Source organism: Erpetoichthys calabaricus, chromosome 2 (genome assembly GCF_900747795.2).
Source record: "Erpetoichthys calabaricus chromosome 2, fErpCal1.3, whole genome shotgun sequence".
Taxonomy (NCBI): Eukaryota; Metazoa; Chordata; class Cladistia; order Polypteriformes; family Polypteridae; genus Erpetoichthys; species Erpetoichthys calabaricus.
In genome coordinates, this window is record NC_041395.2 from 92822301 (window position 1) to 92846050 (window position 23750).

A 23750-nucleotide genomic window follows, 5' to 3' on the forward strand; every position below is an offset into this window, starting at 1 on the left:
AGGTTAAAGAAGGGAAAAGGCAGTCATGGGAGACAATCCAGACACCAGGAAGGAGAAGGCAGCACGAGCTGGGGCTCCGTGAGGGAGTGCAGGCTTAGGCGATCTAGGGGCTGGTTCACCTCACTGAGTAAGCGTGTGGAGTGGGGCGAGCGAAATGTAAGACCTCCAAATGGATCTGAGGAGTGACTGAGTGAGCACGAAGGAAGACGGGAGGTGTGCCGACCTCGGACGGTCTGGCTGCGCAGTGTGGCGGCAGCCAAAACAGGGGTTGGCAGAAAGCAGTTTGTGCTGCAAAGGCTCCGTCAGCAACGCCAGTGAAGGGTGAGCCGTGGAGACAGAAGGTGGTGTGCTGCGATCGGGCGAGGAGAGAGACTGCATTTTAACGGATATATTTATTATGGATTTTATCCCCACATTTCACTGGCTTTATGGATTTGCTATTTATTTGGGTACTGTATTTTTCATTACACTGTCCAATGGACACTTTTGGTTTTGACTGTTTTTAACAAAAGCACTTGAGCACTTTCCAACATCTCCTTGCTTCAATGAGATTTCTCAGCTCATCTCGGTCATAACTATCGACGGTGTTGGTTCAATAGACTCCCATGTGGGAAGAGGGAGTCTGTAGGGGACCGGCACCGTCACAGTATTACACAGTAACCAGATACATTACACAGTATTGAAAAAAAAAAATAAAATAAAACAAGTACAACTTGGCTTGCAGTATTATCCAGTAGTATAGAAACAGTATTCATACATTTGAACATAATGCTCCACATCCGACCTTTTAAAACCAAAGTATCTACAGATAACAGATACAGCACCTTTTTTCGTCAAAAGTTCTTCTGTGTTATCATGTTCAACTTTATCGTCTGCTACAGCTTCAGTTTCAGAATGTTCCCTGTCCATTTTCACCGCTCAATACCTCCACTAACACATGTACTCTGTTGGATGCGTATTTTGTGGTGCACCAGTGAAAAAGGTCCCCCTTAAACAGTTTCCCTCTGCGCCACGTTCTGAATGTCGTTTAGGCTATTTAACCCGGTGTTCCGGTATAAGAAAAATCCATATCATAACAAAAATAAAAAACAGTTTTTGGTATGAACCGGTATACCGCCCTGCCCTACTAGTGACATCTGACTCGAGTGTCCTCTAGCTTTTTCATTTTTACCTGAGGACGTGGAGGGTGCCAATCTTAGTTCCATACATTCATGGTACTCCAAAGCATGTTTGTGGCTAAGGTGGTGCAGCAAATTCCTTGTTTTGCCACCTCCGGTGACAACTTTAGCCAACACCATTTGCAGTAATTAGTTGTTTGGTCCACATCTGACCTTTTAAAACCAAAGTTTCTCCAGACAACTGACTGGGCTCCTTTTTTCAGCAAAAGTTCTTCTGTGTCATCATGTTCAACTTTATCATCTGCTACAGCTTCAGTTTCAGAATGTTCTTTGTCCATTTTCATCGCTCAATACCTCCACTAATGCATGTACTCTGTTGCATGTGTGTTTAGTGGTGTAGCAGTGAAAAAGGTCCCCCCTTAAACAGTTTCCCACTGCACCACGTTCTGAACGTTGTTTAGGCTATTTAAACCGGTGGTGTGGTATAAGAAAAATCCATATCATAATGAAAATAAAAAACGGTTTTCGGTATGAACCGATATACCTCCCAGCACTAGTTGAGCTAGTCTTTGTTTTATTTGGATGCAAATTTCCTGTAAACATAGAGCAGCAAGGAAGATTTTACCACAGAGAGAAAAAGACAAGACCAGAATATTAGCCTTTACATTAACACAGGGTCCTAGATGGTGTGGGGGATACTTTCTTCTTTTTTCTCACCTTCTCTCTCTCTCTCATTTTTCCTAGGGCACGAAGCGGAAGCGGAAGCAAAGCAGAAGCGGACAATGGCCGACAGTGAGGTGAATCGCATTGCAACTGTAGTCGAGGAACTCCAGGCACTCGATGAACAGATTCAGAATCTTCTGTCCAGACGAAGATACCTCAGAGATCTGAAGGCTCGGCTGTTGGATAAACCGTCCTCGCCATCTGTTATCGGCGTAACATCAACCCCGCGTTGTGCCGCGCAAGTCACCTTCACCCCCGCGCCTCGTAGGAGCGACACCGATGATGACCTCGGTGTATTTCAGCTATGCAGGCGGGGGTTCAAGGCCAGAACACCTCCATCGGCACAGGCAAGCATCGTAACCCAGAACCGGTTTGACCCTCTAAGCGTCCCCAGTTCGCCTTCAGCTCCTGGTGATGTAATTGTGGTAGGTGATTCTATTGTTAGGAACCTCAATATCACTTGCCCTAATAGAAAATCTTTTGTTTCTTGTTTTCCCGGTGCTCGTGTCCGAGATGTGACGAGACGTGCACCGGCGATCTACAAGAACAGGGCAGTTGGAGCCATTGTTATACATGCTGGCGTAAACGACATAAGGCACCGACAGTCGGAGATCCTCAAGGCAGACTTCACTGCATTAATTAAAGACACAAAGGAGAGGACCCCATCGGCAAAGATATTCATCTCGGGTCCACTCCCTCTCGTCAGACGATCAAACGAGTATTACAGTCGTCTGCTTGGTTTAAACAACTGGCTGCAGGGCTTCTGCAAGAATCAAGACATCGGGTTCATTAACAACTGGGACCTCTTTTGGGAAAGACCGCGTTTTTTCAAGCGAGATGGCCTGCATCCGAACAGCTTCGGCGCCCGGGTCCTCTCCGAAAACATATCCAAGGTAATTCGTTTATCTTGACTATCTATCTCTGCTTTTAACACCTTCCGAAATGCCACTCCTGTGTTTGGTCATGATAATTGTTTAAAAAAATCTTCCATAAAAGTGCGCAACATAAATACTGTAATAAACAATCTTAATGCACATAGAAAATCTAGGCAATACGGCATAAACGCCAATAATTTAATTAAAGTTACTACTTTAGATGAACAATGTATTAAAACTGTAAAAACAGATCATAGATTAAACAAAAAATACACACAGAGCGGCGCTAATAAAAATAACTTAATTCCGGTTCCCTATATCAATAACGCACATAGTATTCATCTCTGCTCCTCCGAAACATTGAATATGGCACTATTAAATATTAGAGCTTTAACTAACAAGACGTTTTTTATCAACGACATTATTAGTGAAAAAAAATTAGATTTTATTGCACTAAGTGAAAAGTGGCTTAGCTCAGATGGCGCAGCTGTTTTAATCGAATCTGCGCCTCCGGATTACAGTTTTACTCGTGCTGATCGCCAAGGAAAGAGAGGTGGAGGGCTAGCAAACATTTACTCTAGCAGGTAAAATGTAAAAATATCAGTTTTGGTAAATTCAAGTCTTTTGAGTATCTCGCCATTATTATTCAGGGAGATTCTCACGTTCTAGTATTATCCGTGTACAGACCTCCTAAATTCAACGCGTCTTTTTTTGAGGAATTCTCTGACTTGATGTCAATCTTAATTACGAACTATGACGCACTCTTAATAGTCGGCGACTTTAATTTTCATGTAGATAATCAATGTGACCAAAAAGTAAAAGAATTTATGAACCTCCTGGACTCTTTTGATTTGAGACAGCTCGTTAATCAGCCTACACATAAAGCAGGTCATACGTTAGACTTAGTAATTACTAAAGGACTAAAAGTTGATATAAAGCAGGTCATTGATACGGGTCTTTCAGACCATTTTCTTCTACTTTTTAATATAGAAATAATGATAGAAAACACTCATGAGAAGCATATTGTTAAAAAACGCTTCTTTGACTCATCAGCAACTTTAAAACTTACAAACATTCTAACCAATCAGTCCGTTTATAGTGCCAACTATAATAGCGAGGAGAATGTAAATAGTAAGGTGGAAAGATTTAATACTAAAGTGAGGGCTGCTGTTGACATAGTTGCACCTGAAAAGACAGTTAAAAAATCTTCTAGCATTGTTATACCTTGGAAGACCCAAAGAGTGTCAGATTTAAAGAGAACATGCCGTAGAGCTGAGCGTAAATGGAGGAAGACTAAACTAACTATTGACTATGAGATATTAAAAGTTAAAATAACAGAATACAATAACACAGCCCGTCTTGAGAGGCGCTGCTATTTCTCTAAGATTATAAATAACAATGCTAGTAATCCCAGAGTCTTATTTTCGACAATTGATCATCTGTTAAACCCAGGTAACTCAAAGGAATGCCTCCTAAGTACTTCCAGTAAAACCTGTGAGGCTATCGCTGTATTTTTCAATCAAAAAATTAATGATATTAGAAATAACATAGTATATCTCCCCAACACTAAGGATCCCCCGAAACCCCAGTACTCCATAATAAATAAATTAGAGTCTTTCACTAGGATAGATTTACCTGATTTACATAAAATAATTTCTCAAATGAAACCATCCACCTGTGCCCTTGACCCAATACCAACAAATTTTTTCAAAGAAGTATCGGGTGTGCTTATTGATAATGTTCTTGACATAGTAAATTCGTCATTAGATACGGGGGTCTTCCCAGACTGTCTTAAGACTGCGGTAGTTAAACCCCTACTTAAGAAAAATAATCTCGACCCCTCTGCTCTTGAAAATTATAGACCCATCTCTAACCTGCCTTTCTTAAGTAAAATTCTAGAGAAGGCAGTCATTATGCAGTTAAATGAGCACCTCAATAAACATGCTATTCTTGATAAATTTCAGTCAGGTTTTAGAACAAATCACAGCACAGAAACTGCACTCGTTAAAGTAGTAAATGACTTGCGGGTAAATGCAGACAGAGGCCATTTATCTGTTCTCATCCTCTTAGATTTGAGTGCCGCATTTGACACTATTGATCATAATATTCTTAAGAATCGCCTTAGTCAATGGGTGGGCCTCTCTGGCAGTGTCTTAAACTGGTTTGAATCCTACCTGGCAGGGAGAAAATTCTTTGTTAGTTGTGGTAATTATAACTCAAAGACACATGATATTCTATATGGTGTTCCACAAGGCTCTATCCTGGGTCCGCTGCTCTTCTCCATCTACATGCTTCCATTAGGTCAGATTATCTCGGGACATAACGTGAGCTACCACAGCTATGCTGATGACACACAGCTGTATTTATCAATAGCACCTGATGACCCCAAATCTCTTGATTCGCTAACACAATGTCTAACCTGTATCTCAGAATGGATGAATAGTAACTTTCTCAAATTAAATAAAGAAAAAACCGAAATCTTAGTGATTGGCAATAATGGATACAATGAGGCTATTAGAAATAAACTGGATGCATTAGGATTAAAAGTCAAATCGGAGGTAAAAAGCTTAGGGGTAACCGTTGATTGTAATCTGAATTTTAAATCGCATATTAATAAAATCACTAGGACAGCATTTTTTCACCTAAGGAACATAGCAAAAGTTAGACCTCTTATATCATCGAAAGATGCAGAGAAATTAGTTCATGCGTTTGTCTTTAGTCGGCTAGATTACTGTAATGCACTCCTCTCAGGACTCCCCAAAAAAGACATCAATCGTTTGCAGTTAGTGCAGAATGCAGCTGCTAGAATCCTTACCAGGAAAAGAAAATCCGAACACATTTCTCCAGTTTTGATGTCACTACACTGGTTACCTGTGTCATTCAGAATTGACTTTAAAATTCTGCTTATGGTTTATAAAGCTTTAAATAATCTCGCCCCGTCTTATATATCGGAATGTCTGACACCTTATATTCCAAATCGCAACCTCAGATCCTCAACTGAGTGTCTCCTTAGAATTCCAAGAGCAAAACTTAAAAGAAGTGGTGAGGCGGCCTTCTGCTGTTATGCACCTAAAATCTGGAATAGCCTGCCAGTAGGAATTCGCCAGGCTAATACAGTGGAGCACTTTAAAAAACTACTGAAAACACATTACTTTAACATGGCCTTCTCATAACTTCACTGTAATTTAACCCTGACACTCTGTATATCCAATTCATTATAATAACTATTCATTCAAAATTTGTACTAACCCCTACTCTCTCTTCTGTTTCCTTTTCCGGTGTCCTATTGGTGGTGGCTTGTGCCACCACCATCTACCCAAAGCACCATGATGTTCCAACAATGATGGATGGATTAAAAGCCAGAAGTCTGTATAACCATCAGCATCAAGTGACTCCGTGAGAACCCTAACTACAAAGAGGACTATTTCATTTATGTTAGGTAGAATGCCCAAAGGGGACTGGGCGGTCTCGTGGCCTGGAACCCCTACAGATTTTATTTTTTTCTCCAGCTTTCTGGAGTTTTTTTTTGTTTTTTCTGTCCACCCTGGCCATCGGACCTTACTCCTTATTATGTTAACTAAGGTTGTCTTATTTTAATTTCTTTTTTGTCTTTTATTCTTCTTTTCTTCATTATGTAAAGCACTTTGAGCTACTTTTTGTATGAAAATGTGCTATATAAATAAATGTTGTTGTTGTTGTTGTATTAAAGAAAGTGGAGTAATAAACAGAAAAGAGAAATCAGAGGAATTGTTCTGTGGAATCTGCAGTGGGTTGGCACCCTGCCCGGGATTGGTTCCTGCCTTGTGCCCTGTGTTGCCTGGGATTGGCTCCAGCAGACCCCCGTGACCCTGTGTTCGGATTCAGCGGGTTGGAAAATGGATGGATGGATGGATGTTCTGCGGAATTACTCAAATGGCAAGAAAAGTTACATTAATGAATTCAGGCCGTATTATGTTACCCTTTGAACACTGCTTACCTGAATCTGGACAGTGAATAAAACTGTTAAGTGGAGCAGCCCATATTTTCGATTACAAAAGGTAAAGTACAATTTGAAATTGCTGCTTAGTAAACAATAGGCTTGATAGCTTAAATGCAAATTTTGTCAATTTTACTTGTAAAATTGGCAAACAGGCCAGCCTTGCAACTTCTTGATAAACATCTTATAAACATTTGATATCTTTGCAGCTTTTTTAAGGGTTTGTACTGCGTTTATTATTTGTTTGTGTGTCATACAGTATATGTTTTAATAAAAAGTAAGAGCTGCATAATTAAAATGGTAATCCATACTTAAAATTACACCTCAACAATCAGAGAAGTCTAGCAGTTACACTGTTCAAAAAATAAAGTATAAATACAGTATAGTTCATTTATATTTTAACAACAAAAAAAAAAGCTGCAGGGCAATTTATAATTAAAAATTATTCAAAACTATAGCTGCATGCATATTTACATTTAAGCAATGTTTAACTATCAATATCAATTAAATGGATCAATGTTTGAAAATTGTAAGTGCTGTCAAATTAGCCAGAAACAAGGTCTGAAAATTCAGATTAAAAATAATTAAATATTCAAATACATTCAAACTAAAGTTAACCATTCTAGATGTAACATGTATGTTTGTATGTACTTTTTTTGTACTTTATTATGATGGTAACAACTGCAATGGTGGCTATAGAAAGAACAAACAAAAAACAAACAAACAAAAAATCTTAGAGGTACTTGGGAAACTGTCATTTAAATAAAAGATCCATCTAGCACCTGCACTGCAATCTTTCTTTTAGTCTAGTACTGATGGTTGGGTGTGTAAGTTCTTCTTGGGACAGCAAGCCATAAAAGCAGTCACATAATGGTTGCCAAAATCCTTATGAGTTAAATGAACTGTACTTTGCTACTAATTATCAATAATTTATTTATTTATTTACATGTATGTTTGCAAATCATGAAGCTCTTATGACACTTTTGCATGTGTCCCACTTGCAACACTCAGCTAGAGTCTTGCACTGCAAATGTACCATGATATGCCTTGGTGCCAAACAGGCAGAGAGCAGTTTAAGTTTAAGTTAAGACGAATACAGGTCAGTTACTAAAACCAGGTGGAATAGCGAGTGAAGTAAAACAGAAGGCAAGAGGCAGGTAGGTTGAAGGCAAACTTGTTTTATTATTTTGGAAGTGTTGAATGCGCAGCAGCAGGGTACTGTTTATATTGCACCACTCAGAATAAAATGCTAGGCACAGTATCAAGTCAGGGTCTGCACAATCTGTCTACTTTTATCTCCATTAGAGATGCATCATTACAGTATTTTAATAAAGGTGGCCTGAATATTTTTAATTACAACTCACTGCTTTAAGTATAATGTGTCAAGCTAGCAGCCACAAGACAGAATAATTGTGGGACACGACGTGTTTGCTGACGAAGATCGTAAAAGCTGCCGTTTTAAAAAGCACTGTAATAAAAGGAAAATCTTAATTATGCAAGTTATTTTTCATTTGCTTTAATTAGAAGGTATTATCAATAACCAACAGTCAGGAATCTAAGGTTAAGAGTGAATGGGACAGAACCTGATTCAAAAAGATGATTTTAGGGCACAGGAGGAGTGTTTAGAAACACTGCGCTGAGCATCCTTGTGGATCTAAGTGCAGAGCAGTAGGAGAGGAAAAAACCCACTACGTTGTTAAGTGGTCTGATGGAACGTTCTACTAATGAAGAAAACAAGCTAACCATTCAAAATTACGAAAAGGCTGATCATGGAACTGAAGTGCAAAAGTAGATCAGTAAAATACTGCAGCTTTGCATAGCACATCTGGAGTAAAACAATGCCAAAATTAGTGCAGGTAAAACAAACAACCATTGTTTGACAAACAGATGTCAAGTTTAGCCTTTGAAGAAGACCTTTTTTATCTAAATTCGAATTATATTCAAATAGTGACCTTCAATTTGACAGCCTTAATATATATATATATATATATATATATATATATATATATATATATAGACAAAAATAGTGAAAACTACTGTTTTTTTTAATTAAGCTTTGCTTCAAATATATCCATTACAGAAGAAATTAAAAAATATGACAGCTTTTAAACTATAAGAAGCAGTTTATTTTCCTTATGGGTAAATATTTTCTGTACGTATTTTATTACCGTATATACTCACGTATAAGTCGGGTCCAGAAACCAGAAAAATCAATCATAAAATCAGACCCGACTTATGTGCCCGTTCAAAAATGAGGCGCTTAAATTTTTTTTTTTACGTCTCTTCCAATCTTGCATCAATTTCTCAGGCGCATCGAAGTTTGTTGCAGCAGCGCAGTAACCAATTTCTTTTGCTACTTCAACGATGTTTAATTTAAAACCAGCTTCATATTTTATTCTGATCAAACACTCCATCGTAGAGAAGGGATGATCTTACGATAAAGGTGTATGAAGGTGTGAGATACAAAAAACACAAATCAGTGCAAAAGTTACTTCGGAATAGTTTGGGTATTACCATGTGGTCACGTGGCACAATACATAGGAAAAAAAAAGGCAGTGTGCTCCGTGGTTACTCTCTCAGGTGGGCGTTAGCATATCATAATCTCTTGGACAAATAGCATGAATTTTCCGCATTCGACTTATATGACCGACATTATAAAATACTAGAAGTTATAAGTTAAAATCAACTCTCGACTTATCTGCGGGAGAACTTTTCCGGAAGTATATACGGTAGTTAGAAAGCATGTATTTTAATTTAATTTTAGTATTTTTATGGACACTCCTGTAGTTCAATTATAAAAATACCAAAGTTAACATTTTAAAGGAGAACATAAGGCTCCTACATATTTGATTACGTTGTTCATGTAAAAAGTTTTCTAAAGAATAAAAAAAAAAAAACTAAAAAAAATATTGGAGCCAACAAATTCAGTAACATAAAATTGCTAACTGGTATCGGGCCTAAAAAACCTGTTTAGAGTATCCCTACTTTTACTTCTCATCAAACAGGAGTTTCATTAAATCATAAGCCACTACACTATGCTCCATCTACAGCCTGTTAAAGAGCAGTCTAAGAGGTGTTGCTTAGTTGCCGTGGTTACTAAGTGTAACTTGCCCCAATCTTTTTTGACAAAAATGAATATCTCATTTGCATCATTCACAATATGTGTGTCCAAAATAACTAAAATTCCCCCAGAAAATGTAATACCACATACCTGTGATAAACTTACTTACAACTTCATTTTTTTGTCACACCGCCTCTAAAATGCATTAAAACAGCTCAGAAAATAACACATTTGTAGTCAGTAGCCTTCTTACAATGCACACTTTACAACTTAAGGTGTCTTTCCTTTTCCATACATAAGGTGGTGAAGACATTCACCAAATTTAAAGTTTTGTTTCAAATTTTATCTGGCACACCTTTGGCATCCATTGTACTCCCCTTGAAGAGATTCTGTCTCATTTAGACAAATGAGAGCTAGATACTATTGAGAACAAAGAAAGAAAAAAAACATATACAATCTTGCCCTTTAGCACTACATCTAGTAATCTGATCATTTTAGACTGTCCACGGTTAATAGTCATTATTCATCTCACATCTGAGCCAAGAGATCAACAGTTTTGGGCAGTTTTTTTTTCTTCTTCTTGAGCAACTGCAGGAAAGAAAGACAGCTGAAATGGGCCTTTGAACCAAGAAGTGATGCACAAACAGACAAAGAGATAAAGAAACCACATGCAAAAGAGAAGGTAAGGTCGAGCATGCAGGGGATGGTGTCCCAGCTTCACAGGGATAAACATCTCTGTATTTGTTTCTCAGATGTATCCCTACAGAACAGATGAAAAATGTTAGCTGAATGTTGGCTACACTTTCCTGTGCATTATTCACCTTTGGAAATAAATGTTGCATATGTTCTTAGAAGATATTTGTATGCAAAATGTTAGCTGAATGTTGGTTACACTTTCCTGTGCATTATTCACCTTTGGAAGTAAATGTTGCATATGTTCTTAGAAGATATTTGTATGCAACTAGAGCAAATCCAATGAAACTGATGTTTGTCAGTTGGGGCTAGGCGGTCTCATGGCCTGGAACCCCTACAGATTTTATTTTTATCTCCAGCTGTCTGGAGTTTTTTTTTTTTTGTTTGTTTTTTCTGTCCTCCCTGGCCATTGGACCTTACATTTATTCTATGTTAATTAGTGTTCCCTAATTTTAATTCTTATTTATTTTGATTTTTTTCTCTTTCTTCATCATGTAAAGCACTTTGAGCTACATCATTTGTATGAAAATGTGCTATATAAATAAATGTTGTTGTTATCACCCATCAAACTGCTGAGCTTCCGTACAGTACATTAACGGCCTGTGAGAAGAGTTTAACATTTCCTTATCAGCCAGTGAGTTTAATTTCTGCTGGTTCAAATTAAATTTCCACAGAATATTACCATCCAATTAATGCCCAATGTAACTGGAAATCATAAAATGCACTTTAAATAATACATTTTACTAAGCAGTTACAATCATAATTTAGGTAAAAAACTATTCAAAGTTAAAGTTATCTTAAATTAGCTAATTTCACTGATGAGCGATATCTCATCTGTTTGCAAGATGGTGAGCCACATAGCTCACCTTTAAGAAGTCAGGTCTATGAAGTACAGTCATGCATCGATTTATGGCTCCATTGGGATCAGCCATTTGGCTGTATGTTGGTTGCAAAGTGTACAGGTCATTGTAACTGAGGCTCTGGGGGTTGGTCACAGATAGGTTGGCATGGAGTAACAAAAACTGACCTTCAAGTCTCTGCATCATCACACCCGGTACACGTAAGGCAGTGTTTCTCAACCCCTGGATTGCTCCGCAGATGGCTGGTGAGTTGCTGTCATTAGTTCACTAGTGGGTCATGGTGGGTCGCCTAAGAGAACAGTAGCGCTGTGTGACGTTTCCCTATTTTCAAGAGAACCTCTTTCACCAAAGGGGACCCCCAATCGCACTTGTTTCACCAAAGACGTGGTTTGCAATAGTTGCTAGTGGGTCATCAATTAATTTAAAAAGGAAAAACTGAGACCTAGGACCATAAAGGTCAAGAAACAGTGGTGTAAAGAAGGCAAAGCTGGCTGAATGCATAAGAAATAATCACGTGGAGCAGCACAGATGAAAGCAAACCTTAACGGGCTCTCTAACTGTTAGAAAACATATAAGTATTTCACAGGGTCTCATAATAAAAGATTTACTACTGTGGCTGATTTTTCTAGAACATTATTATCCTACTGTTTTCCTATGGCCCTTGGCCTTAAGTATGAATCATCTCAACTCGGTCGGCCGTAAATCTGCGTATGACTGTACTGCACAACATGGTCCAGTCAGTTACTATTTTCGAGTTTGATAATACAGGGTATTCAATAAATAACTTTTCACACTTCAGCAAATAATAGAATGAGAAGATTAATTTCAGCATTTGCAAATTTAATTTCTGCGCTGATCTTATTAACAATGATGTTCAATAGTGTAGTTTCTAGATTTCTCACTTCATAGCCAAACAAGCAACAGAATTATCATGGTAGTCATAAAATTTTCCAAGATAGTTTGAGGTTTCAATAAAAAAAGAACTTATTTTACCTGTTTTATTTGGAAGGTTTTTTCTGTACACCATGAAAACATTTTGAGAAAGGCTGTGGTCAACTCATGAATGCTTATACTCCCACAATTATGTTAATTTACTGCCCACTGTTGGTTTGATTTACTGAATACTGCGACTTAACTTTTTTTTCTGCTTGCCCTTACAGTCACATGACAGACACCTTTGAGTAGAAATTCACTCAAACAAATGGAGTGGGGTGAAGCTCTGGTTAAATCATTTTCATTCAACACAGAAAATAGACAAAACCATGACAAAAAAGTTCTTCCCTTTAACAACTGGAAAAGTGATTAAAAAAAAAAAAAATCAAAAAAATCACACAGCTTGTCTGGCCACTGGTCGACCAGTTCCTCAATAGTTTTACTATCCCAACACAAACTTTTGACTTGCCCCAACAATAATTAATGCTGCACTCTGTTAGGCTTCAAGAGTCTGCAATATTCTAATTGAAAGGAACTGAAAGAAACTTTATATCAATTGTCTCACTTGTTCTTATAAATTAATTTTCATATTGCTATAGGTGAACTAACATGTTTTTCACAGTGAATAACCACCATGATTTCTTGATGCTCTTACAGTAAAGGTAGTTTTACACTTGTCAGATACCATGTACTGAGTAAAATGCCAATAACATAAAACTAAAAGTACAACTTTATTTAAACAACACTTTTATCTAAAAGCATCCTAAAAATCACAATAAAACTATAATTTCCATATTTTTAAAAGTTAGTCTTGCTTAAGTTCAGTAAGGCAGTGGTGGGGTTAGTATAAATTGAAATATGGACAGCACTACATTTATCACTAGTTATGTAACTAGTTCTCCAAGACTGGATATATACCATTGTCTAATATATTTTAAAAAATTGCTGAGGCGGCAGTACAAAGGAGTGAAAGAATGCCTTTATTATGCTTAACTCAAAGAGACAGCGATATAACTGAATATATCTGCAGGAGCACAAAGCAATGTTCACCAAAAGTGCAGTAGTGAGTGAAGACTGCGATGCATCAGAGTGTTTGTTGTATAATAAATAAATATTATATTACATTAAACATTGTCAAACTACTGGTGAAATTAAACTGCTTTATAAAAATTTGTATTTTTTCCACTTGCAGTAAAAATCTTGGGAACCTTGGGTGCTCGAGTAAAAATATAAATCATTTTTCAGCTATACCTTACTGCTCCAACCAAAGTGTGTCACTGCCACTGCCAACAAGGATGCAGAAAGCAGGAAAAGCTTCTGTCATGCTGGAAGTTTTACCTAGGTTAGCACAACCGTGTCCGTTAGTAAGGGAAGTTAAAAAGAAAAGCTCAGCATCATAAAATTATTCATGATTGGCTCCTATGGCTGCCAAATTGATTCCAATTTCTCTTAACCCTGTACTATTAAAAAAAATGCTCAAAACAGGATGGTTAGATTATCTATAATCCATCCATACTTTTATTTTTTTAAACTCACTTAGGGTTTGTTATTATTTTTTCTGTGTTTTGCAACACTTCACATACAGTATATAGCATAGAAATCCCTAGCACATGAAATGGAGGTAAACAGTAAAATAATGCACATCCAAATTTTATCTATGCTATTCTCAATGAAGTAGAGGAAGTATACTTAATCCTACATGGTACTCAGTCCTAGGTTGCATCCTAAATATGTACAACAAACTATGAGCCTTTTATTACATGCCTGTAAAATGCTTCAGGATGCTGTTCACTGCGCCTAACTTTTAAAATGGGACACAGCATCATGCATGTCAAAAGCATCTTGCCATATTCAGAGCTGTTTATTAAACATTGACCACATGATACTTTGATCACACGGGTCTTGAAGATACATAAATGCATAGCAACTTTGTATGTGTATTCAATTAACACTGCAGTGTGCATTAGTGTGCCTTGTAAAGAATTTGCACTCAAGGTTGGCAGCATAGTGTTCCTGAGGCCCTAGAAATGGACAATGGAAAAAATGGAATGGTGGGGCAGCACTTAGGGATAGAGACCTCGATTCAAAACCTGTTTGCTTGGAATTCACAAACTCTCACCTTGTCAGTGTTTGCCATGTGTGTAAAGTTAGTACACACTCAACTTGTCAATGTTGATTTTCACTCCTAAATCCCAAAAAGACAAGTATTCAATTAAACTGAAAAGTCCAAATTGTTTCTACAAGACTGAGCACAAGTGTGTACAACAGCACCCTGCAAAGGATCAGTGCCCCAACAGGGTAGGTTCTTGCCTTGCAGCTTACTTTGTCACAATAGACTCTAATCCACAAAAACATAAAACTGATTAAGCACATTCAAACACTGAAGGAGAGGTTAAGAAAATGAATGGTAAAACCTCATTCAATGAAATGAGCAGTGAATTCTCAGTACAAAATTAATAAATAGAAACTGACATCTCTGTATACCTTGTTAATCAATTTTTGACTTGATTAAAACATCTTCCACTGCATATTTTCACACGTGTTTAAGACACATGTTCAACATTAACAACGTTTTCCTTCACTGGATCAGCGTGAAGCCCGACCCATCATGCAAAGCGGTCTAAAGCACAGGCGTATTATTTCAAGTTCACAAGATACGAGGAAAGAGGTTTACAGTAAGACTCGGCCTCGACGGCAGCTATGCCGTGAGGGGGATGGGGGTGATTCCCTACTTTCCAAATATAAAGACTAAATTGAGAAGGATGGAAACTTTACATTTGCCACAATCATACGTTTGCAAAAGTTATCTTTCAATCCTGCCGCGCGATGTCTGCAAAGGATTTGCGACAATCGGCGCTCTCTGTATGTCAACGCGTTTTAAAAACGGCCATCATTTCTTCTCTCAAACAAAGCAGGGTGATGTCACGGCTCAGTTTCTTAGATGTGCTCATAACCCTGTTATACGCTCACGCTGACGTCGACGTTGAAATACAACATTTGACGGACTATCCGTCGTGGACAACAATAGTGTTCACCAATCTTTATAGCGTCAAACAGTGTCTACTTGTAAAACCGCTATCTTACTGGGATGCAAGCAGCTGCAATCGTACACATTAAAGGAAGGACCAGACAGCGCGTCACCAGTGCGCCGTTACAATCGGAACACCCGAGTTCCGGGACCATTTTCCGCGTGCCTCTTGGGCCGACACTACAACACACAGCCGCGGTGCCTACTTCAGCCCTGCGGCGGCTGGGCCGCATGTTGCTCACCTGGCTGGCGTCACCCGTGCTCCTCAAGCTCCGGCTTTCTGCTCTGTCTTCCTCCAAACCGAAGCGCAGCCGCAACTACCGGCTGCGAGGCGATGCGGTGACACACAGCCTGTGATTGGGTCCTGGCTAGCATTCGCCTGCTCTCCGCCCCCGACCGCGGCCACGCAGGCGGGTTATTGGTCGGCGGCGCGGGGGGGTGGGGGGAGTGAGGGGGCGTGCGCGGTGTTGTCTGTCTGGAGGGGAGGATCCACGGAAAGACAGAGCGATGGCAGCTAAATGGGTTATTATGCCGTCGTCCTGGCAGCTTCGTCGTAGCTTGCCGGCCGGCCATGTTGTAACGTTTCATTTCACTAAAAGCATCTTTAGGGACGATTGACAAAATAACCAGTAGTACATTAAAACAAAGAGTAAACAGTTCTTTCCATTAAGTAGTGAAAGGCAAGGTGGGCTTTTCTTAATGCCGGTCTAAATAAGACTACTGTACTATGAAGTGGTCTTTGATTTTTTTTGTTTATATTAAAGACACACCTTGAATCTGTGCCAAGTGAGGGATTGCTATTTACAGTTTATGTGGAACTGACTGAAGAAGAAGGAGCTGAATCAACTTTGCACATCCAGTTATCGACCTACACTGGAAAAATGCAAGGAGTTTCATTCACATAATTGTATAAAATCATCTTGCTTAAAACGGCATATAGGATAAGTTTCTCAATTCAGAAAATTCATTTAAGGTGATTGGTGATTAACAGCGGCCTAGAGTTCCTCCCACACTCTTCTAAAAACAGTACGTGTCCCAGATTGACCAACTCAGCCAGAATACACCCTGATGACATAGCTGGTTAAAAAAAAAAAAAAAAAAAAAAATACAATTTAAAATATGGTTCTTCCTACAAAAATTCCACTCTGGCATCTTTTACGCTAGCCATTTTAGCTAACAAATCAAGTAATGGCATAAAGTAGTGTGCTACAGACTACTTAACCCATGATAGACCTAACGTAAAGGAAGAATATATATATATATATGCATTAACAGAGCTGGCACTCACACACCACGAAGGAGGCTGACCAGTTCTGTTATACCTCAAGTCTGGAGATAGACAATTTGTATTGTCAATATGTGGCTGATGAGACAGAGAGACACACAGGTCAAAGACAATTTACTCTTCATGTTTAACTAGAGAAATGCCCTGTGCAACTCTGGTAAAGTAACAGTAGCGCACTGCCGGACTGGCAATGGAGTACTTCATGGCCTGCTAGAAAACAATGGACACAAATTCATGATTATAATACTTTGATATGATTAATTTTTACCTTATTTTAGCTACTTGCATGGCTTCCTCAGGAAAATGTAATAAGACAATGGGCCTCAGTTATAGTGCTGTCAGTTAATATATTCAAAGTACTATGTAACGAAGTACTGTACTTAGTACTTTTTTGTATGCAGTTTTTTTTTTTTTTAAACTAAGGGCTAATATTATTGGCAGACAGTGTGGTGTTTAAGACTTTGGAGCTGGGACTCCAAACCATGAAGTTGTGGGTTCAGATCCTGCTGTTAATACTATGTAATAATGAGCAAGTCATTTCATTGCCTGTGCTCCAATTGGAAAAACACAATAAATGCGATCAATTGTATGTCAAATGTCAGAAGACTTTGGATAAAAGTGTCTGCCAAATAAGAAATATTATTACTCTTAAAAATGTTGTATACAATTGTCCTTGAGTAAAATATTCCCACATTAGATCAATTTCCGCTTTTCCACTAATCAAATGAGACAGCATTTTAAAAGTTTAAGCCACACATTAAAATTAGAGGTAAAAACTACTTTAGCATTAGATTTACTACCTGTTCAGTTTTATGTCTTCTGCACAAGGATGACATTTCTTAGAAATGGTTTATTGAAAATTTTAAAACAGTTTTGTGTTTTTAATGTAACCTTTTTCTATATCATCTTCTAAGATTGCTTTCCTTTTATTTATACTATTATGATTTTAATGGCTCAACTTAAAATGTCTAACTATGTATAGTGTAGGAAATTCAGGAATAAATTCAATTATTTTTTTACAGCACTCTTCACTGAGTACAAGCTGACAGCAATCACCCTTATTTACAAATATAATGTACCAACAGTAAATTATTAAACCCATATAGAATCTAAATTTACTGTATATACATAAACACACAAAATATAGCAAAACATACAGTAAAACAGAACAGATTTCAATGAATGACAATTCTACCATTTTAGAAATAGTTAGCACATTATAATCAGTAGCCTACTACACCGACCTTTGCACCTGTCTATGCGATCTGTGAATTAGCTGCCTTAATTATATACTTTAGGTATAATTATGATTACAGCCACTAATCAGCAAGCCACAAGAGATGGCATACAATCCTACAAAGAAGGCATTTTTTTTCTTTATAGACATAGATGCATAAAATTGTTCAGTATTTCTTAATCCTGCAATGTTTCGATAGAAATAAAAGGAATATGTCTTAGAAAAATAGAACTATATTTGTTCTATGAGGAAATTTGGCTTTTTATAGACACTCATTACATAAATACATTAATAAATAAATATACACACACACTATGGTCTAAACACCAGATTGACTAAAAAGAAAAAAAAAATCTTCAGTTGTCAATCACAGCCACAGTGGAGCATTATGCAGGTGTATTACAATTGGTATAAAGGAGCCCTGGTAATGTTTCTTGACACACTTCTTGTGATTAATTTGTTGGCTGAAAGTACTCAGTGTTTGTGTATCAGAGAGAGGATGTTCAGCATTGTTCATAGTGGCCATCATTTTTGTTTTCATTCTGTCCTTCGCTACTACCTCCAGAGGGACCAGAGTGCATCCCATAACTGAGCCTGCCTTTTTAATTGGCTTGCTGATTTGGCGGGCTTTTCAAATTAATGTTGCTGGCTCAGCACACCACAGCATAGAAAATCATCACAAAGTTATAGAACATATACAGGTTGTCATTGCCTCCATTAAAGGGATGCAGTCTCCTCAGGAAAAAAGGATACTCTGCCCAATCTTATAATGTTCTTCTTTGTTATGAGACCAGAACCCCGAAGTACTTGTAGCAATGCACAACCACTACATTCACTCCCAGAATAATGACTGAGCACACAGGCATCTTTGGTGTCGTGAAAGTCAATAACCAGTTTCTTGGTTTTGCCCCCTTATCGATACATCCCATAAGTGTAAAATCATCTGAGAATTTCTGCAAGTGACATGACTGTTGTTATACTTAGTCTGAATTTCATTGTGGGTTGGAAGAGTGATGCAGTAGCTAACTCTGGTCCTGCTTTTTGAGTTCCTGACCTTGTCATTGTCCGTGTCGAGATTGTACATCCTTCTATTCTTTTTGGTTTTGTCTGTTCATAGTTTCCTTCCTTGTTCCAAAAAATGCTTGTTAGGAATACATGTTAGCTGTGGACTTGAGTGTCATCATCTAGGGCTAGCTTCTATCTTGTACCCAGTGCTGCCAAGATAGAAACTGGGCCATTCTAAATCTAGGTTGTAATAAGTAGGTTAAGAAATTGGATATATAGATGGATGTTTATAGGTGTCTGATGAAGTATACACTAATTTAAATACACCCAGGTTCAGTTTATCCTAATTTTCATTAAAGTTTTGTTAACTGTCAACAAAATTAGGATTTCCCAAAGAGTTCACTTGTTTCATTCAGAGATATCAACATAAATTACTGTTTTGCTACAAGAGTTCTAACATTTTTCTCTAAATCAGTAAATATTGAAATAATTGTTTTTGTTTTAGTTGGGTTTTTAGACTGCTTTTATAAACTTCCTATTTGAAGCAGTGACTGAGATCATGATCTAATTATCTGAGGCCTCATTTATAAAGCTTGCATACAGACAAAAAGGGGCTCTGAATGAACATATGCAACTTCCCAAGCAAACGTCAGGACATATAAAAAAAACCTGACAGGGAATGTCCATATATTTATGACTACTCTAACCCATCCTTATGCAACATTTTTCAGAAACAGGAAATGATGACACCCTTGATCAAACAGGGAAATGCAGCCAAACCAGCTAAATGACAACTCACATGTATAATTCATATAATCAACGCATTATCAGAATGTGCATCAATGTACAAACATATTACCTCAGAGACAATGAATATGATGCACTGACTATATTTTAGTTCAGTTTTAAGAGGGCCAATGCTATATATTTGCACTGAAGAACTTTTGTGGTTTTTCATCAGTTTATATTGTTTACCTGCTGTCACTTCTCAGGGAACTGGCCGAACAATCAGGAATATCTCAGCCAAGTTTTACTCACTCCATCATGCCGGCTGTGCAGGAAGCCATTAAGTGACTGGCAATGCATTACATTCAGTTTTCGTATGGTGTGGGTGCACATACATAAAACATAACATGTTTTTGCCAATATAAAAAGCCAATTTGCAGCAGAATCTTATTCTCTAAGCATAATCAGAGCAATTATCTGCATTCATATTGTAATAAGGGCACCTAGTGAAAATGAAGCTGCTTTTGTTAACTATAAGTAGTTATATACCATTAATGTAAAAGTCATCTTTGATGCCATGATGGGGCTGGCAAACATCAACCAGCTCAGATGATGACACACTGTTCCTTTCCTGAACCCTTAGAATGCAGAGGAGAGAGGCTATAACACCACTTATGACTTGCATGCTCAGTTGTGGAGCACAACCAGATAACTCTTGAATACAGGTGGCAGGTCTCAATTTGTCAAGTGGGTGGCTGCTCTACTGGCCAATAAAATTCTGCAGCATCGAGACTGCATATGTATGAGGTTTATTAGCCTGCATCACATATAGATGTTTCAGAATGGCATTTGAGGTGTGTTCCCTTGTGCATATTTACAAGGTGATTGTGATTTATAAATGGTAAACTGCAAGTGTGCATAGACCAGGTTTTATAAATTGTTTTATTTGCCATAGGCATTTTTCTGTATTTTTGGTGTGCACATATTTTCACACTTACATCCATGCAAAGTTTTATAAACAAGGCCCCCTCTTTGTATCAACTATTAACTTCTCCCATGTGGTTTGTCGGTGTTGAGCATGAAATATAATAGAGCAAGGATCAGAAAAGGATGGGTTTATCACAGGTAGGGTTAATGCTGTCATCTGCAAATTGTTTAATTATCCCAGTATGACAGTTCAAGCAGTTCAACAATTAAAGATAAAGCAGGTTACCTCATATATATGGCCAACCAGGAATGGCCAGGAATGCCCTATAAAGATATTGAATTTTACATTTTACTTATCATTTGATGCACTTTAACTGTTCCATTTCATTATTTACTTGAGAATACGCATACAAATATATGCCATTAGACTGAAGAACTGGATATTTTAATATTCAGAAAATAGGCAAAAAAACAATTAGATATACTGTACTGTCATCCTTTGCGCTCCATTCTGTGACTCTGGAGCTAGAAAAGGCATATTTATGCAAATTACACAATTTGGAAACATTACAAATGATGTATATATTAAAAATACTTACAATATACACATGTAGATGCACTACAATTGGTGATTTGTGAGGTAGTTAATTAAGAGATTTCTTTTTCTTAAATAAAACTGTCAATCAGAGAGAGACAGAGAGAGATGGCCATGTTTACTGATTGACTGACACTGATGTCAGGAAGGCAGGCAAAGTTTTGAACACAATGGACACTAATTAGATACTAATTAGACACGTCATTAGATACGGGGGTCTTCCCAGACTGTCTTAAGACTGCTGTAGTTAAACCCCTACTTAAGAAAAATAATCTCGACCCCTCTGCTCTTGAAAATTTTAGACCCATCTCTAACCTGCCTTTCTTAAGTAAAATTCTAGAGAAGGCAGTCATTATGCAGTTAAATGAGCACCTCAATAAACATGCTATTCTTGATAAATTTCTGTCAGGTTTTAGAACGAATCACAGCACAGAAACTGCACTCGTTAAAGTAGTAAATGATTTGTGGGTAAATGCAGACATAGGTCATTTATCTGTTCTCATCCTCTTAGATCTGAGTGCCGCATTTGACACCATTGACCATAATATTCTTAGAAACTGCCTTAGTCAATGGGTGGGCCTCTCTGGCAGCGTCTTAAACTGGTTTGAATCCTACCTGGCAGGGAGAAAATTCTTTGTTAGTTGTGGTAATTACAACTCAAAGACACATGATATCCTATATGGTGTTCCACAAGGCTCTATCCTGGGTCCGCTGCTCTTCTCAATCTACATGCTTCCATTAGGTCAGATTATCTCAGGGCACAACGTGAGCTACCACAACTATGCTGATGACACACAGCTGTATTTATCAATTGTACCTGATGACCCCGATTCTCTTGATTCACTAACACAATGTCTAACTTGTATATCAGAATGAATAGTAACTTTCTCAAGTTAAATAAAGAGAAAACTGAAATCTTAGTGATTGGTAATAAAGGATACAATGAGGTTATTAGAAATAAACTGGATGCATTAGGATTAAAAGTCAAAACGGAGGTAAAAAGCTTAGGGGTAACTGTTGACTGTAATCTAAATTTTAAATCGCATATTACTCAGATCACTAGAACAGCATTTTTTCACTTAAGAAACATAGCAAAAGTTAGACCTCTTATATCATTGAAAGATGCTGAGAAATTAGTTCACGCGTTTGTTTTCAGTCGACTAGATTACAGTAATCCCTCGCTATATCGCGCTTCGCCTTTCGCGGCTTCACTCCATCGCGGATTTTATATGTAAGCATATTTAAATATATATCGCGGATTTTTCGCTGCTTCGCGGGTTTCTGCGGACAATGGGTCTTTTAATTTCTGGTACGTGCTTCCTCAGTTGGTTTTCCCAGTTGATTTCATACAAGGGACGCTATTGGCAGATGGCTGAGAAGCTACCCAGCTTACATTTCTCTTTCTCTTGCGTTGACTTTCTCTGATCCTGACGTAGGGGGATTGAGCAGGGGGGCTGTTCCCACACCTAGACGATACGGACGCTAGTCTAAAAATGCTGAAAGATTATCTTCACGTTGCTATCTTTTGTGCAGCTGCTTCCTGAAACGACATGCTGCACCGTGCTTCGCATACTTAAAAGCTCGAAGGGCACGTATTGATTTTTGCTTGCTTGTTTTTCTCTGTCTCTCTCTCTCTTTCTGTGCTCTTGACGGAGGGGGTGTGAGCTGCCGCCTTCAACAGCTTTGTGCCGCGGTGCTTCGCATACTTAAAAGCCAAACAGCCCTATTGATTTTCCTCTGCCTTTATGACAGTCTCTGCTCCCGACTCCTTTGAAGAGGAAGATATGTTTGCATTCTTTTAATTGTGAGACGGAACTGTCATCTCTGTCTTGTCATGGAGCACAGTTTAAACTTTTGAAAAAGAGACAAATGTTTGTTTGCAGTGTTTGAATAACGTTCCTGTCTCTCTACAACCTCCTGTGTTTCTGCGCAAATCTGTGACCCAAGCATGACAATATAAAAATAACCATATAAACATATGGTTTCTACTTCGCGGATTTTCTTATTTCGCGGGTGCTTCTGGAACGCAACCCCCGCGATGGAGGAGGGATTACTGTACTGTAACGCACTCCTCTCAGGACTACCCAAAAAAGATATAAATCGTTTGCAACTAGTGCAGAATGCAGCTGCTAGAAAATCTGAGCACATCTCTCCAGTTTTGATGTCACTACACTGGTTACCTGTGTCATTCAGGATTGACTTTAAAATTCTGCTTATGGTTTATAAAGCCTTAAATAATCTCACCCCATCTTATATATCGGAATGTCTGACGTCTTATATTCCAAATCGTAACCTCAGATCCTCAATTGAGTGTCTCCTTAGAATTCCAGGAGCAAAACTTAAAAGAAGTGTTGAGGCGGCCTTCTGCTGTTATGCACCTAAAATCTGGAATGGCCTGCCAGTAGGAATTTGCCAGGCTAATATAGTGGAGCACTTTAAAAAAACTGCTGAAAACACATTACTTTAACATGGCCTTTTCATAACTTTACTGTAATTTAAATCCTGATACTCTGTATATCCAATTCATTATAATAACTATTCATGGTGGCTCTAAAATCTGTACTAACCCCTACTTTCTCTTCTGTTTCCTTTTCCGGTGTCCTTTTGGTGGTGGCGCATCTACTCAAAGCACCATGATGTTCCAACAATGATGGATGGATTAAAAGCCAGAAGTCTGCATGATCATCAGCATCAAGTGACTCCGTGAC

At 38.1% G+C, this 23750-nt stretch overlaps 1 protein-coding gene across 1 annotated transcript in view; it reads right to left on the reverse strand.

The window, feature by feature from the left end:
* Positions 1 to 15676, reverse strand: part of gatad2b (GATA zinc finger domain containing 2B) — a 234465-nt gene extending 218789 nt beyond the window's left edge. The window contains exon 1 of the mRNA XM_028794120.2: positions 15510 to 15676. The gene's annotated coding sequence lies outside the window, so the exon portion shown is untranslated. The remainder of the gene's footprint in view (positions 1 to 15509) is intronic.
* Positions 15677 to 23750: the final 8074 nt, after the last annotated feature.